This window comes from Streptopelia decaocto (assembly GCF_964273445.1).
Source record: "Streptopelia decaocto genome assembly, chromosome: 3".
Taxonomy (NCBI): domain Eukaryota; kingdom Metazoa; phylum Chordata; class Aves; order Columbiformes; family Columbidae; genus Streptopelia; species Streptopelia decaocto.
This window is the reverse complement of record NC_138656.1, coordinates 82,140,750-82,153,349: the sequence shown is the minus strand read 5'-3', so window position 1 is coordinate 82,153,349 and position 12,600 is coordinate 82,140,750. Positions and strand designations below refer to the sequence as shown.

The window sequence follows — 12,600 nt, the reverse complement described above, 5'->3', positions numbered from 1 at the left end:
CCAAACTATTCAAACTCACTGGTGTGCAAAGTCAGACTGCAGGGAAAAACCTTTCGGAAGTCATAATTTATCACACTGGAACATGGCTACCAGGACATTTTAGGTATTTAAATGGACTGGAATTGGATTCTAGAAACAAGGAAATGGATCTTCCCCTACCTTTTCCTCAAGATGGATTTTTTTTTTTTCTTATTCTGACAACTGCAGAGCATGACAGACTTCTGCTTTGACCCCATTACTCTAAGGCAGGAGGCAGTCAGGGTTTGCCCACAGACCCTACAAACAAAGGCAATTCCTTCCCATTCACTGGCTTTTGCATTGCCTGCTTACAGATCTGTGGCACCGGGGACACCCTAAAACCATCTGCACCACAAGATGACAGCACACAGAGACAATGACTTCGCTGCAAGAAATGGAGGCAAGGGTGGCGCAACACACAGGTGCCTGCAGAAGGAACAAGCGAAGCATCGGGCCAAGCAAACCACTTTTGGTACCTGTTTACCACCCCACTGACGCTACCCACCACCCCCTCCCACCCCAGCACTCGGGTCTCTCCTGCACTTTGAATTCCTCTGTTGCGCTCATTCCTTTGTTGCTGAGTGTGGGGTTGTCGGCCCTTTCATGTTATTTCAGAACAGACTGTAAAGACTTTGGCCCTATAAAGTTCTCCTGTGACATTACTAACCTTGTTACTCTTTATGCTACTCCAGTTTCCATAAGAAAGAAAAGAAGTAGCTAAAAAATTCCCAAGTGATTCAAACAAGCACCGTATTCATCTTCAGAAATGACTGGCATCACCTTGAGATCAAAATATCTACCCGATCACTATAGGAAGGCTTTATAGCTTCAAGTTCTGTATAGATAACACTTCAACAGCACAATCATTTTTTTCTCCACCAAAAAGGATAATGAAAAGCACCAGAAATATTTGCAGCAGGCAGCTAATACCAATTCTAGCTTTCCTTGCAAGCTATTTTCACTAAATTACTCTTGATAGCATCACAATTTGTTGATGTAGGGAACAATATAAATTAAAGAAGTCATGGCAGTCTGGAGAGAGAGGGAGGGAGGAAGGGAGGGAAGTAAGGAGGCAGTATTTATTTGTTGAAAGTAGGAGCTGCAAAGAAAAACAAGCAGCATTACACTGATTAAGTAATACACGGGTTGGTATACAACAGAACTTGTGTATAACATTTGCAACCTTGTGTTTTGCTTTAGTAACTGGGACTAGACAAAACAATTGGACTGCAGCTGTACAACACCGCATGCCAGACCTTTGCTTTGATCTTACTGAATGGTAAAAACATTGAAGAGAAAGTTTGGAGACAATCTGAGTGATGCTTACAGCTTTTTAAGCTTGGAATTTGGTGGTTAGTGCATTAAGCATTACTCACTTTCTGAACAAAGTGGAAAGTTAACACAAACTGGCAGATGACTAACTGTCCAAGAAACAGATTACTGAATGAATCACCGACTTTACTTTTAGTCTAATAATAAGACAAATGAAGAGGAACAAGAAGGGGAAAAAGACAAACAAAAAATTTCCTTGCAGAGTGCTTATATTTGCACTGCCTGTGAACTTCCAGCTGTGACAAACTACACAACAATTTTATAATTTACCGTGAGCTTTACACTGGGGTTACTTCACTGACATGCCTCACTATTACTTCACACCATCAATTAATTTGGATTTCTCTAAAAAGAAGTCTGTGCCACACTTCCCCTCAGTACACACTTAGTTACAGGAATAAATGAAGGGATTGGAAACAAAGTTAAATGGCTGAGTAGAGTCAGAAGCATTTGGCAGGTTACAGCTTCAACACATACAAGTATTAATACAAGTATTAATACCTCAGGCACAGCAGGTACATTAAGTTGACCTGAATCAGAATTTAGGTTTCCCACCTCAAGAGCAGGATGTAACCAAATGTCTGCAGACACTTTGATTTTTGCTAGTCAAGTTCTGGCCAAAAGTTTGCCCACTACACATTGCCAGCATGCAACTTCGAGTAAAATCATCACCGGTGCTGCTCAGGAACATGGGATAATGGGGGCAGCGCTGTCCCCCTTCCAAACAACAGCCACCCAGCTCCAGCAGCCACACAGGGTGAAGATACACAAGACAGCTTGAGGTGATCTGGGTTTGACACAAAGGCAAAGGCTCTGTGTCCCCACTGCTCCCACCATCTCCCGTGCTTTAGCTCTGCTGCTCTTTGGACCTGCAGTCTTACTCATCAACTTGTCTAGAAAATTAGCTAGGGCTAAGAAAATGATAAATTGACGTCTGCTAGGTTGGAAAGCTGAATCAGCTCAGGAAAGTCCAGCAAGTGCATGGCCAAGGAAGTACCTCCTGCTTTCATAGCAGCACAAGAGGTTACCAGCTCTTAACTTCACCTTCTCATTATGAAGGATGAGTTTAGATTTGCTCCTTCACCTGAGCAAATTCAAGCCGCTCTGATCATCTGCTGATCCCGTTACTCAACATCTCTAAGTGCACATAGTTGTCATCGTCCCCAGAGTGATAAACACTTGCACGGAAGACCTCAGAGTCTAGGACTGCAGCCACCTGGTTCAAAAACCTTGCCACAGTTACCAGTTCTGCTCATCTCCTCAGCTATAACTTAGGTTTAAAACCTATATTCACAAGAGCTCATCACAACGGGGAGACAGGTGACATGACCAGGTCACATCACGCCAGGAGCAACCAGAATCAGGTGGGAATAACAGTAATTAGAATATTTGCAAAACATAGTACTTTTGCATTTTGTTAACATAGAAGGCTTGCTTGCTTGAGTTCTGTTCTCCTCTAACATTTCTTTCAATTGTCTGTTGCAAACACAAGCCAAAATTACACAGCCCAAACCTCTCATGCCCTGGCTGCAAGGTCTTACTGCCAAGCTACGGGTCAGGCTGGGCACAGGCTGCTAATGGTTTCCTGCAGTACCACCACGTGGCAAAAGCAAGACAAGGGTGGCCTTCAGGAGACGGGACGCAATGCTGTGATGGCCACTGCACTTTGGGGGCTGAGTGTCGCATGGTCGGCTCTAGGTCTTTTAACAAATTTTGGTTTAATTTGATTCCTTACCCAGGTCCTTGGCAGACTCTATGGTAAACTCAACCAGCAGAAAACTAACTCTACACACAATGAATAATCTTCTGCCAATTTAGCTCTCAGGGCTGGCCTGCTGTGTGATGAGATAGGTGCCAGGGCAAGCACAAGGAGAAGAGACGATGCAGAGCAGAATCAGAGTCTCAAAATTCAGTAGCGACAGCCTCTGTTGCCCTCCACAGGTCCAGCCCTCAGTGATTTTGGACCCAAGTCCCATTTCCAAGTCAGCAGAGCTCAGAACATGGATGAGATTTAGCCATTTTTTCATCTGACATGACCCAACCCTCATGACACTTCAGATGGCAAGATTTTCTAAGGACAAGTTGAAATCAGAGCACTGAACTTATATCCTCCTGAACTCTGAATAACCACTGAGAGTGTATTTTGCAGTCCTTACCAATTATTCTTCTGTGAACTTCAGTAAGAACTGTCCATAAATAAATCCCTGAAGTTGGAAATTGGCCTTTTCTGCTATACCAATCTGAAAATAGTAAAATCTCTCTTATTGGTGCTGTGTAACAAACAACTGGATTTTCATATGTTTCAAAGTTACATCTCCACAGGCTTCTGCATCTCTATTTTTAGTGCGCCTCTCCCAGTAAGAGCTACAAGACAAAGATTCTTCATCACAGTCTGGTTATACAAATTAACTACATAAATATATTTAGATATTTAGTGGGAAAAAATGCCTGCTGACACTGAGGGAGCTGGGATAGGTCTAGATTTACTGAGGATCTGCCCCAAATAGGATTTTGTAAAAAGCACTTTGCTTTTAAAATAGAATAATAAAAAACAAAGAACTATCGTATCCTTATAAGGAATAACTTACTGGTATAAATATTGCAACAACAGAGAAAGTAAACATGGATGTTTCATAAATGTTGGAATTTTCACTCTAACAAGGAAAAAAAGACTAGCTCTGCCTCATTTATGGTCTTTACATCTTATAACAACACAGGCAACTTGAAAGCAGGCAGAAACACTATATATTAATGCAGCAGATCACAAGATACTGATTGGACTACCATTAAAAGTACAGTACCTTGCATAAAAGAATTAAAATTTGATATACTGTAACAGCTGGGAGGGTATGTTCTGCTTCTGTAAGAACAAAATAACCTCGAGTTCTGCAAGGTACAGTTTCAAACAAATTGCAGCGTGCACTAGGGATTGCTTCAGTGCACTGAACACAAGGCAGAATCTTTACAAAAGGATTTCAGCCTCAGAGGTAAGCAGCTAAAAAGATGCCAGCACATTTGAAAACTATTACTTAAAATTAAGAAATGAAAAAAAAAAAAAAAAAGGAGAGAAAGATAGGAGTTTAATAGATCACTTTCTGATTTGCCCTTTTTTCAGTATCACTTTCAGTACTGGAAGACGTGCATTTCCTCCTAGGTAATGACAGACACATCCTGCAGTTGTCATTTACTCTTCAACTCCTATTTTTTGTTTACTTTCCTCTCCGGATCCTCTGATCCCAGCTCAAACAGCAATACAGGTCACTCTGTAACCTTACTGTCCTCCCTCTACCAATGTGGAACAGAGGTGGAGAACAGCAGCTCGGCAAGACGGGGTAGTGTGCCAAGTCTTCCCCCACTCGACATAAATAGATCACATTTTCCAGATGCGCATCTCTCACTTGGAGGCTACGCGTCAGCAATACTCACTGCCCTGGAACCCGAAACACTGAGGAGACAGGAGAGGTGAAGATTTTAGCACCGCAAGCAGTAGCACAATTAGGTTGGTTGGTTGTTTTTTTTTAGAGGATATGAGATCTTTCACTGTTGCAGAGCAAATCACTAAAGCTTCCATAAGTTTAGAAAAAAAAAAAAAAAAGGAAAAAAGCTCAAAGTAATATTTTCCAACCTTTCACTAAGAGTAGGGGCCAAAACCACACGTTTTAAAGGTCTTCCACAGTTTTATTATTAGAAATAGAAACCCTACTGATACTGATGAGTCATTTGTATTGGCGGAAACCAAGAACACCCATTTTCTTCATGTGTTAAAAGCTCCCAATGTGGTTTTCTATTCATTACTGGTCGAAGTGGTTGACTAAAAACAAAACAAGTGACAAGAACTCACCTTATTGTTATTAAAGTCTGTTTTATACCAGCTGATTTTGTTTATTACACTTTTAGAGAACACTTATTTTTTTTTCCCCATTCCACGAAAAGAAGAAAAATACAGAAAAGACGACTATGAATCTAAACTCTGTGACAGTGAATCCAGAACTGCAGAGGGATAATTCACTCCGTTTGTTAAAAAGTCTTTTGTGATCAACTAAAAAAGGAAAAAGAGAGGAGGGAAAATAAAAAAACCACAACAAGAAGATCAGTTAAAAATCATCAGTCAGCAGAAGCTATCAGTTTAGGATCCTTATGAGTAATCATAATAGAGTCTGTAAACAAAGAAGCAGTTGTACAAGAGCGTGAGTTTTCATCTTCACACCAATGAAGGAATCCTTTCACACTAATGGCCAGCGCTATTGCCACACGGGAGACAAAAAAATAGATGGAGAAACAGCAAAATTCTGAAAATTAAAGATAGCTAAACCCAGGTTTTTAAAGTTTTGTAATTTCTTGCTGGCTTTAAAGAAAATTTCTGCCATAAAAAGAACTGGAGGGTAGAACGCTGTACAGCTTGCAACTGGAAAGGGAAAACACAATTTGTACGCTGGACTTGTCATAACCAAATTGGGAACAACGCTTGGGTTTGGGGTTGGGCTTTTTGTTGTTGTTGTTATGTCTCATTCACAAAAAAAAAAGAAAGAAAACAAACTCCAGAGGTTTAGTCGTGCTGAACACTCACAGCATTTAGATGCACTTCGAGCACAACCTCCACCGCAGCACGATGAATTTTTACTTTACGCCATGCACCTTAGCAGAATGGCAGCCTGACGTGTATTTTTATATTCCTGGGGAAGAAAACCACAGCAAAGCAGTGACCAGAGAACTGAAAATAACCTTTGAACAACAGCTCAGCACCGACGGTCTGTCTGCTTGTGCCTCCTATTGTGGACAGTTTATAGCGAGGGGAGCTCCAAGCTGCACCAGACACGTGAGTCAGCAAGAGCAGCTTGTAGGAAACTGCTGACATGTTCAATTGCTCTCACATACACTGAACACACCTAAACCACTAAATAAAAAACAGGCTGCATGCAAATCAGGGTGAAGGAACACCTCCACACCTACAGTTCCTGTTTTCCTAGTTCAGGTTTAAATTTTAAAGCGATCACTAATAAAGGAGAAAAAAAAAGAAAAAACCTTCAGTGGAGGTCAGGTATAATAAATATTTATGATTAAGTCTCAAGGGTAATTTTGTTTATTTAAACAGACATAGCTGCTTTTCCTCTTTTCAAAAAACAAAATTGCCGGTCCGCAGCCCAGAAGCCCTGCAAAGTGACAAGCAGTAAACAGTTCCTGTTTTTCTTCGTGGGGAGACTCCTTTTGAAGCTATGCACCAAAACCAAACCTACCCATCACAGCCTGGCTGAGTGTTTTCAAAGCTCCAGAGAAAAATAAAACAGGCTTCCAGCTTCCATTTCAACTCCTATTAGAGGTAAACTGGAAATGCACAGGTTTTTCATTCCTAACAGTTTTTCAAGCCTCTGTTCCACTGATATAATAGCAGAGAAAGTTATGGGTCAAGCTATATGCAACTTACAGGTCTTGGGAATAAATCTGGGAGGATTTGACGCCTTTTAGATCATCTTTCACATTAAAAAGAAGAAGAAAACAGCGTACCTCAGGTCCTAGTGCCTCTTGCCCCTGCAGCCATCACCTCCTTCTCCTCTTCCTTTCACGTACTAGATCTCAAGCACTCCAGCTTGCTCTGAGGGCAGGTTTGCACCAAGCAGGTGTAAACAGCCAAGGGGGAGCAGAGGCAGAGGAGATAGGGAAGGGATGAGGGGTTCCATTCGGAGAGGGTCCACAGCTGGCAGCCCCCTCACCCACGCAGGAGCTGCCCTTCAGCCCCCGCTGCATTCGCAGACAACCTGTTTCAAGCCAAACGGGGACACGTCTATTGATCTGCGGAGATGCCAGCGCAGCACAGCTGCTGCTCTCTAGGTTGTTGCTGTGGCTGTTTCTGCATAAAGATCAATACAATCAAGCAGAGGAGTCTTTGGAGCCCAATTTTTGACAGACCAAAGTTATGCCATAGATGTAAACTTTTAGGACAAGGGTTTTTCCAAACTTATTCCCTTGTTCCTTGTCATTTACCATTCCGGACATGTGGTTGCTCTTTGATCAATACCATTAGTTCTGGTAACTCAGGAGTCCATCACTGGCCACAAAGGCATTTGTATGCATTCCATTTCTTGCCTGCTTTAAAATTACAATTCATAGCCCAAGAGCGGCACACTCTTTTCAATCCACTACAAAGATGTTTCTGCCTAACTCAAACGCAAAACGAACACATTGTAACTCAGCTGGCTATGTTAATACATTTTACATCTTCTTGATGCAAGCTTCAACTGAATGCGTAATACTCAGGCAGCTGCCAAGGTTAATGCATTTTGGCTGATTTTAAAGGAATGATGACCATTTTTTGTAAAAAAAGCTAAATAAGCATTTTGATCACTATTGTGGAAAACCTTAGGGAGTTATTGGTGGTATAAATCTACTGTCCGTTCAGCTACTACAATAAAATCATTTATGCACCTCAAATATCAGTAAAGAACTGCAGTATCAGACTCTCTCCCACATTCTCTTAAAGCATTTGTAGTCAGGAGGAACACTGAAAGCAGCAGTACTACCTTGGACTTAGAGAAAAGCTTTAAGTTTAAATTCAAATTCTCTTCAATACATTAATGGAACGACTGATACATTTCCCCTAACACACATACTTCAACCGAGAAACCACTAATACACGACCATCACACCCAAAATAAGCCAAGCTGGAAATTCAGACCCAGAGGTGAAAGAGAGAAGCGTGCACGCCTTCAGACGTAATTCAGATCTGCTGAATACTACAGGTATGTTCATGCAACTTGTAAACTGAGAAGCCATTCAGAGGGCATTCCTTCGAGTAAGAAGGCACGTACATTTTGATTTGAATATATAAACCATGTTCATGCTACCTAAATTAAAATCACAAGAGACTCTGTTCACGTCACACAATAAAGGCTATTCAATTTACACCAACAGTTTATTACATAAAAATGACATTACTACCGAAATGACTACTTCGCATATATTAATGTTACACAACTCATTTTTCAGCTTAGTGCCGTAAATGTCTCTTAGCTACACTCTAAGAGGTTCCCTCTTTTTCTGCATGTATGTGAAGTCCTAACCAAAAAGAATATCACTGGCAGACAATGACAAAACAACTCTTTTTGTTCTTCTTGGGTTTTTAAAACAAACAAAAAAATATGTTCGCTGATTTTCTTTTTTTCCATGGCTTGTGATATTTTAGAGAAAACCTTAAGGAAAATAACTAATTAGCAACCACACTGTTGCCTTGTTAAGAAAAATAGATATTGCACTTCAGAATAGAAAATCAAGCAATGAAAGTTTTGAAATAAGCAAAGGCAAGCAAGCAACTTCTGTCAGATATTCCACACAACCCATCATCTATACAGCGTTTTTTTTTTTTAAGCTATGTCTTTAATTACCCGCACACAGAAAAAGATATGCAAGATTGTTGTACAGTATGGTGTTTTTATTAAACTCATTAATTTCAATATGTTTCTGAGGCCTTATGCAATGTCAAAGATTTACCAGAATGTCTTCACATTAGGAGCACCATGTCAATGCCTATTTTATTGGAATCTGGACCTTTATTCTCAGCTAGCAGTTTGGGTGCTATCTCCAACTTTCCTTCATGCTCAGCACAGACGAGGGAACTAACAGTGTTTTCTTGCTGCAAAATAAATGGCAGAAAACAAAGAGGGAGAGAGAGAAGGGTGTCCCACCTACACCACCGGTGCATCCTGCCAGTGTGCATGACATTAATAGCAACACGTGTTCAAAATGTGCCTCCAGGTCAGAAAAGGACTAGGAATACCTGTCCTAGCACTGCTTCCCAGTGTGAGACATTTGGGCGTAAACAATCGCTGATGATTAACCAGTTGGGATCTGTCAGCATGTGAATCAGCCGTGCACCTTCAGTGTGCACCTTTCCCATCCCATCCTCACAATTGTAAAAGTTTTCAAAATACTTAGTTGTTTAAGCACAAATTACAGAGCAGAGCTGCACAGCATTGCCCAGAAATGCACACTATGCTTCTGTTGAGCATTTCTGCAAAAGATCTCCAAATATCTTGACAACCACCCTATCTGCAAAATCACCAGGGACCTTTCTTGCCCACTTGACAGCTCGGTGTACTGGCATACATCAGTATCAATGGCTCCTCCAGTGTTACAGAGCAAACTAACAGAAAAACTAGACCTATGATCCTCATTTTTCAATCCTCTACTTTTCCAATTAGTCACGGCTTCCTTCCATTTCTTGCGGAGCACCTTTTGAACAGCCTTTGAAGCTGGAGGGTCAAATGTGAAAAACGATGCTGAAAGCACAGGTTCAATATGCCGCAGAGAAGTACAACACCGATCCGTTTTGCTGAACAAGTGCCCAGATGCCAGTGGTGGGGGCCAGGCGGGTGGATACAAAAGGCAACACCACTTCTAAAAGAACAAGCCCACATCTGAAGTGGAATTTTATTTCTATCTGTCTGATATAAAGACTCCTAAAACACCAACCTAAGGCTGTTGCTACAACAGCCCCATAGACAACAGCTTAACACACGACCTTATACTTCTATTCATCTCATCAAACACAATTATCTCAAATTTCAGTATTTACATACCTGAAGAAGTCAATTTACCCAAGCACCACCACCCTCTTAAAACTGCAGTGCATTCCACCATCTGCAGCAGAAATCTCTGACAATTCCCAGCCAGAAAAAAATGACTTGTTTCTAGCTTGAGCCCCAGAATACCAAACTAAAACATGCACAAGTTTAGCGACAGTTCCAAAGTCTTTGAAAATGGGCTTTCATCACAAAAACACTGTCACGGCTTCAACTAGAGCAAACAGTGACACAGTAATTTTTCTGTCTTTCCAACATCCTGAAGAGTAATTCTAGTAAGATGCCATCCCTGCCTCACGTTTATTCTCCAAGACCGAAAAACGCGGTTTACTCCAGAGCTGCTGGAGCTTCAGCAACAAGGCTACAATGATCTCACGATAACTGAAGCGTTTTAAGCAAGACACCCGCTGCATTACAAAAATAGCCTGCTCCACAAAAGGAGAGGCATGATTTCACACTTAGCGTCTTTCATGACAGCCAGCGTCTTCGCCGAGCGCTGCCTTGCCTACACGCTACGTTTTAACGATCCAAGAAACTGTTATCGGAGTTCACATCTCTCTCCAAACCTATAAAAACGGGGTGTGTGTGTGGGGAGGGGGGGGATAGGACACAATCGGGGGTGCGGCGCGGTCCCCGCTTGCCCCGAGCGGCTGCAGGTGGCCGCGGGAAAGCTCCGGGACAGCCCTCCCGGACGGGGCTGCCCGGGGCGCCCACCCGCCCGCCCCGGGGCTCCCGGCCCGCCCGGCGGGGGTGCGGAGGTCGGGGCGGCCGCGCAGGGACGCGTCCGCGGACACACGCACACTCGGGCGCCCGCCGCGCACTCCGCGTTACGCAACGTGCGTGTTTCCCACTTTAAGGAATAAGCAATAAGCGCTCCTGCAAAACCCGCGGCGGCGGCGGGGGTGCAGACCCCGCCGAGCCCCGCGCAACAGCTGCGCGGGGAGGAAAAAAAACACGCTGCCCCCACCCCGGCCAGCCTCCAACCCCAAACTTCGCCCCCTCCTCCCGTTCCCCTTCCCCAGCGGGGGGCTGCCGAGCCGCGGAACAGGCGCACTCACCTCGCCTCCGCGCAACTTTCGGGGGTCGCCCCTCTCGCTGCGGCTTGGGGGTCGGGGGGGAGGCCGTGGGGCGGGGTGGAGCGGGCCCGGGGTTGGGGGTGGGGGGGGGAAGGCTGGTACGGCTAAGGAGGTTTGGGGAGGGGGGGTTGCTCTTGTTGTTGCTGCTGCTGCTGTTGTTTCGGAAATTCTTATTATTTCTCTGCGGTCAGAAACCTGCACCCTCCCCCCCCCAAATGAAAAAAAAACACCCGACCCAGACGCTCATCACATGGCGATTGCTTTGAACCAGCTGCTTCCAGAGCCAAAGTCTTGCGGAGAAAAATAAAGGGGGAAGGGAGGGAGGGAGAGAGGGAGGGGGTTGGCAGGGGGGCCGGAGGAGGAGAGAAAGCCGCAGCGGAGGGAGGGAGAGTGGGAGGGAGGGAGGCGGGGGTGAGCGGCACCGCGGGGCTGTGTCGCTGCCGGAGCGGCACCCGGGGCAGGCGGCGGTGTCAGCCCGGCGGAGGAGGGACGGCGGCGCTCGCTGCTGCCGCGGCCGCTGCTGCCCGGCTCTGCCGCCCGCCCGCGCCCGCCGCCGCCTCGCGCGCCCCGGCCCAGCGCCGCCCCCGCCCCTCAATCGCTACATTGTTGACATTCGCAGGCTGACATCATCCTCCCCGCCCCGCCGCCCGGCTCCATTCACAATAACGCTACGCTACGCCAACGGCGCAGCGCCCGCCCGCTCCCTCGCCCGCCCCCGGCCCCTACGCACAGCAAGCGGCGTACGGCCGCTCCGCGAATAGCGGCGCCGCTGACATTCCACCCGCCCCGCCCCGCCCCCCCGGCCGGGACGGAGCGGCGCATGCGCAGGACGGGCTCACTCCCTCCCGCTCTTCCCGGGGGGGGTGTGTGTGTGGGTGTGTGCGCGCGCGCGCGTGTGTATGTGTATGTATGTGTATGTATGTGTGTGCGCGCGCGCGCGCGCGCGCGTCTGTATGTGTGGACCCCGCGCCGGGGCTCGCGCCGCCGGCCGCAGGGGCCTCTGGGAGCCGTAGTCCGCCGCGAGGGGCCGGCGGCCGCCATGGTGGCGGGGGGACGGGACGAGGGTGCCCCGCGGGGCGGCCGGTCGTGGCCTTGGCGGGGCCGGGTGGGGTGTGCAACTCCCCGGGCCGCACTTGTTGGGGAGGCCGGGGCCCGCCAACCGCCGCCAGGCCTGGCCGTGCGGAGGGCGGGCGAGGGTGTGTGGCCCAGAGACGGCTGTGGGCAGCGTCTGACGGACAGGGCCAAAAATACCCGCCCGCTCACCCCTGGCTGCCGGCGGGGCCGCCGCGTTGATCCTGATGATATTTTATGCGCTCCGCCCCCAGGGGAGCCTCATCCTACTTATATTGCCGACCGCAAGCGTCCAACAGTCATGAGTCAGCCGTGCCGAACATCACAGGGGCAGATAAGCGCTCCCGAGGATGAAAACAAAAACAAAACCCCATCAAGGGTTCACAACGCGAGAGGGTTGTTTGTTCTGCGCCTCGTCTCAGTGGGTGTAAGGTGCCTGTTTTCGAGCCCGCTCCCACCCCCAGGCTCGGCGCCATGGCTCCTTTTGCCAACTGGAAGGCTGCGATTCCTGCAAATTACCCTGGTGCCGG

At 46.2% G+C, this 12,600-nt stretch overlaps 1 protein-coding gene across 2 annotated transcripts in view; it reads right to left on the bottom strand.

The window, feature by feature from the left end:
• The window catches only part of BACH2 (BTB domain and CNC homolog 2), a 187,540-nt gene extending 175,971 nt beyond the window's left edge, over window positions 1-11,569 (bottom strand). For both annotated transcript variants that reach the window (XM_082050129.1, XM_082050128.1), the window contains exon 1: window positions 10,982-11,569. The gene's annotated coding sequence lies outside the window, so the exon portion shown is untranslated. The remainder of the gene's footprint in view (window positions 1-10,981) is intronic.
• Between the last annotated feature and the right edge of the window lie 1,031 nt (window positions 11,570-12,600).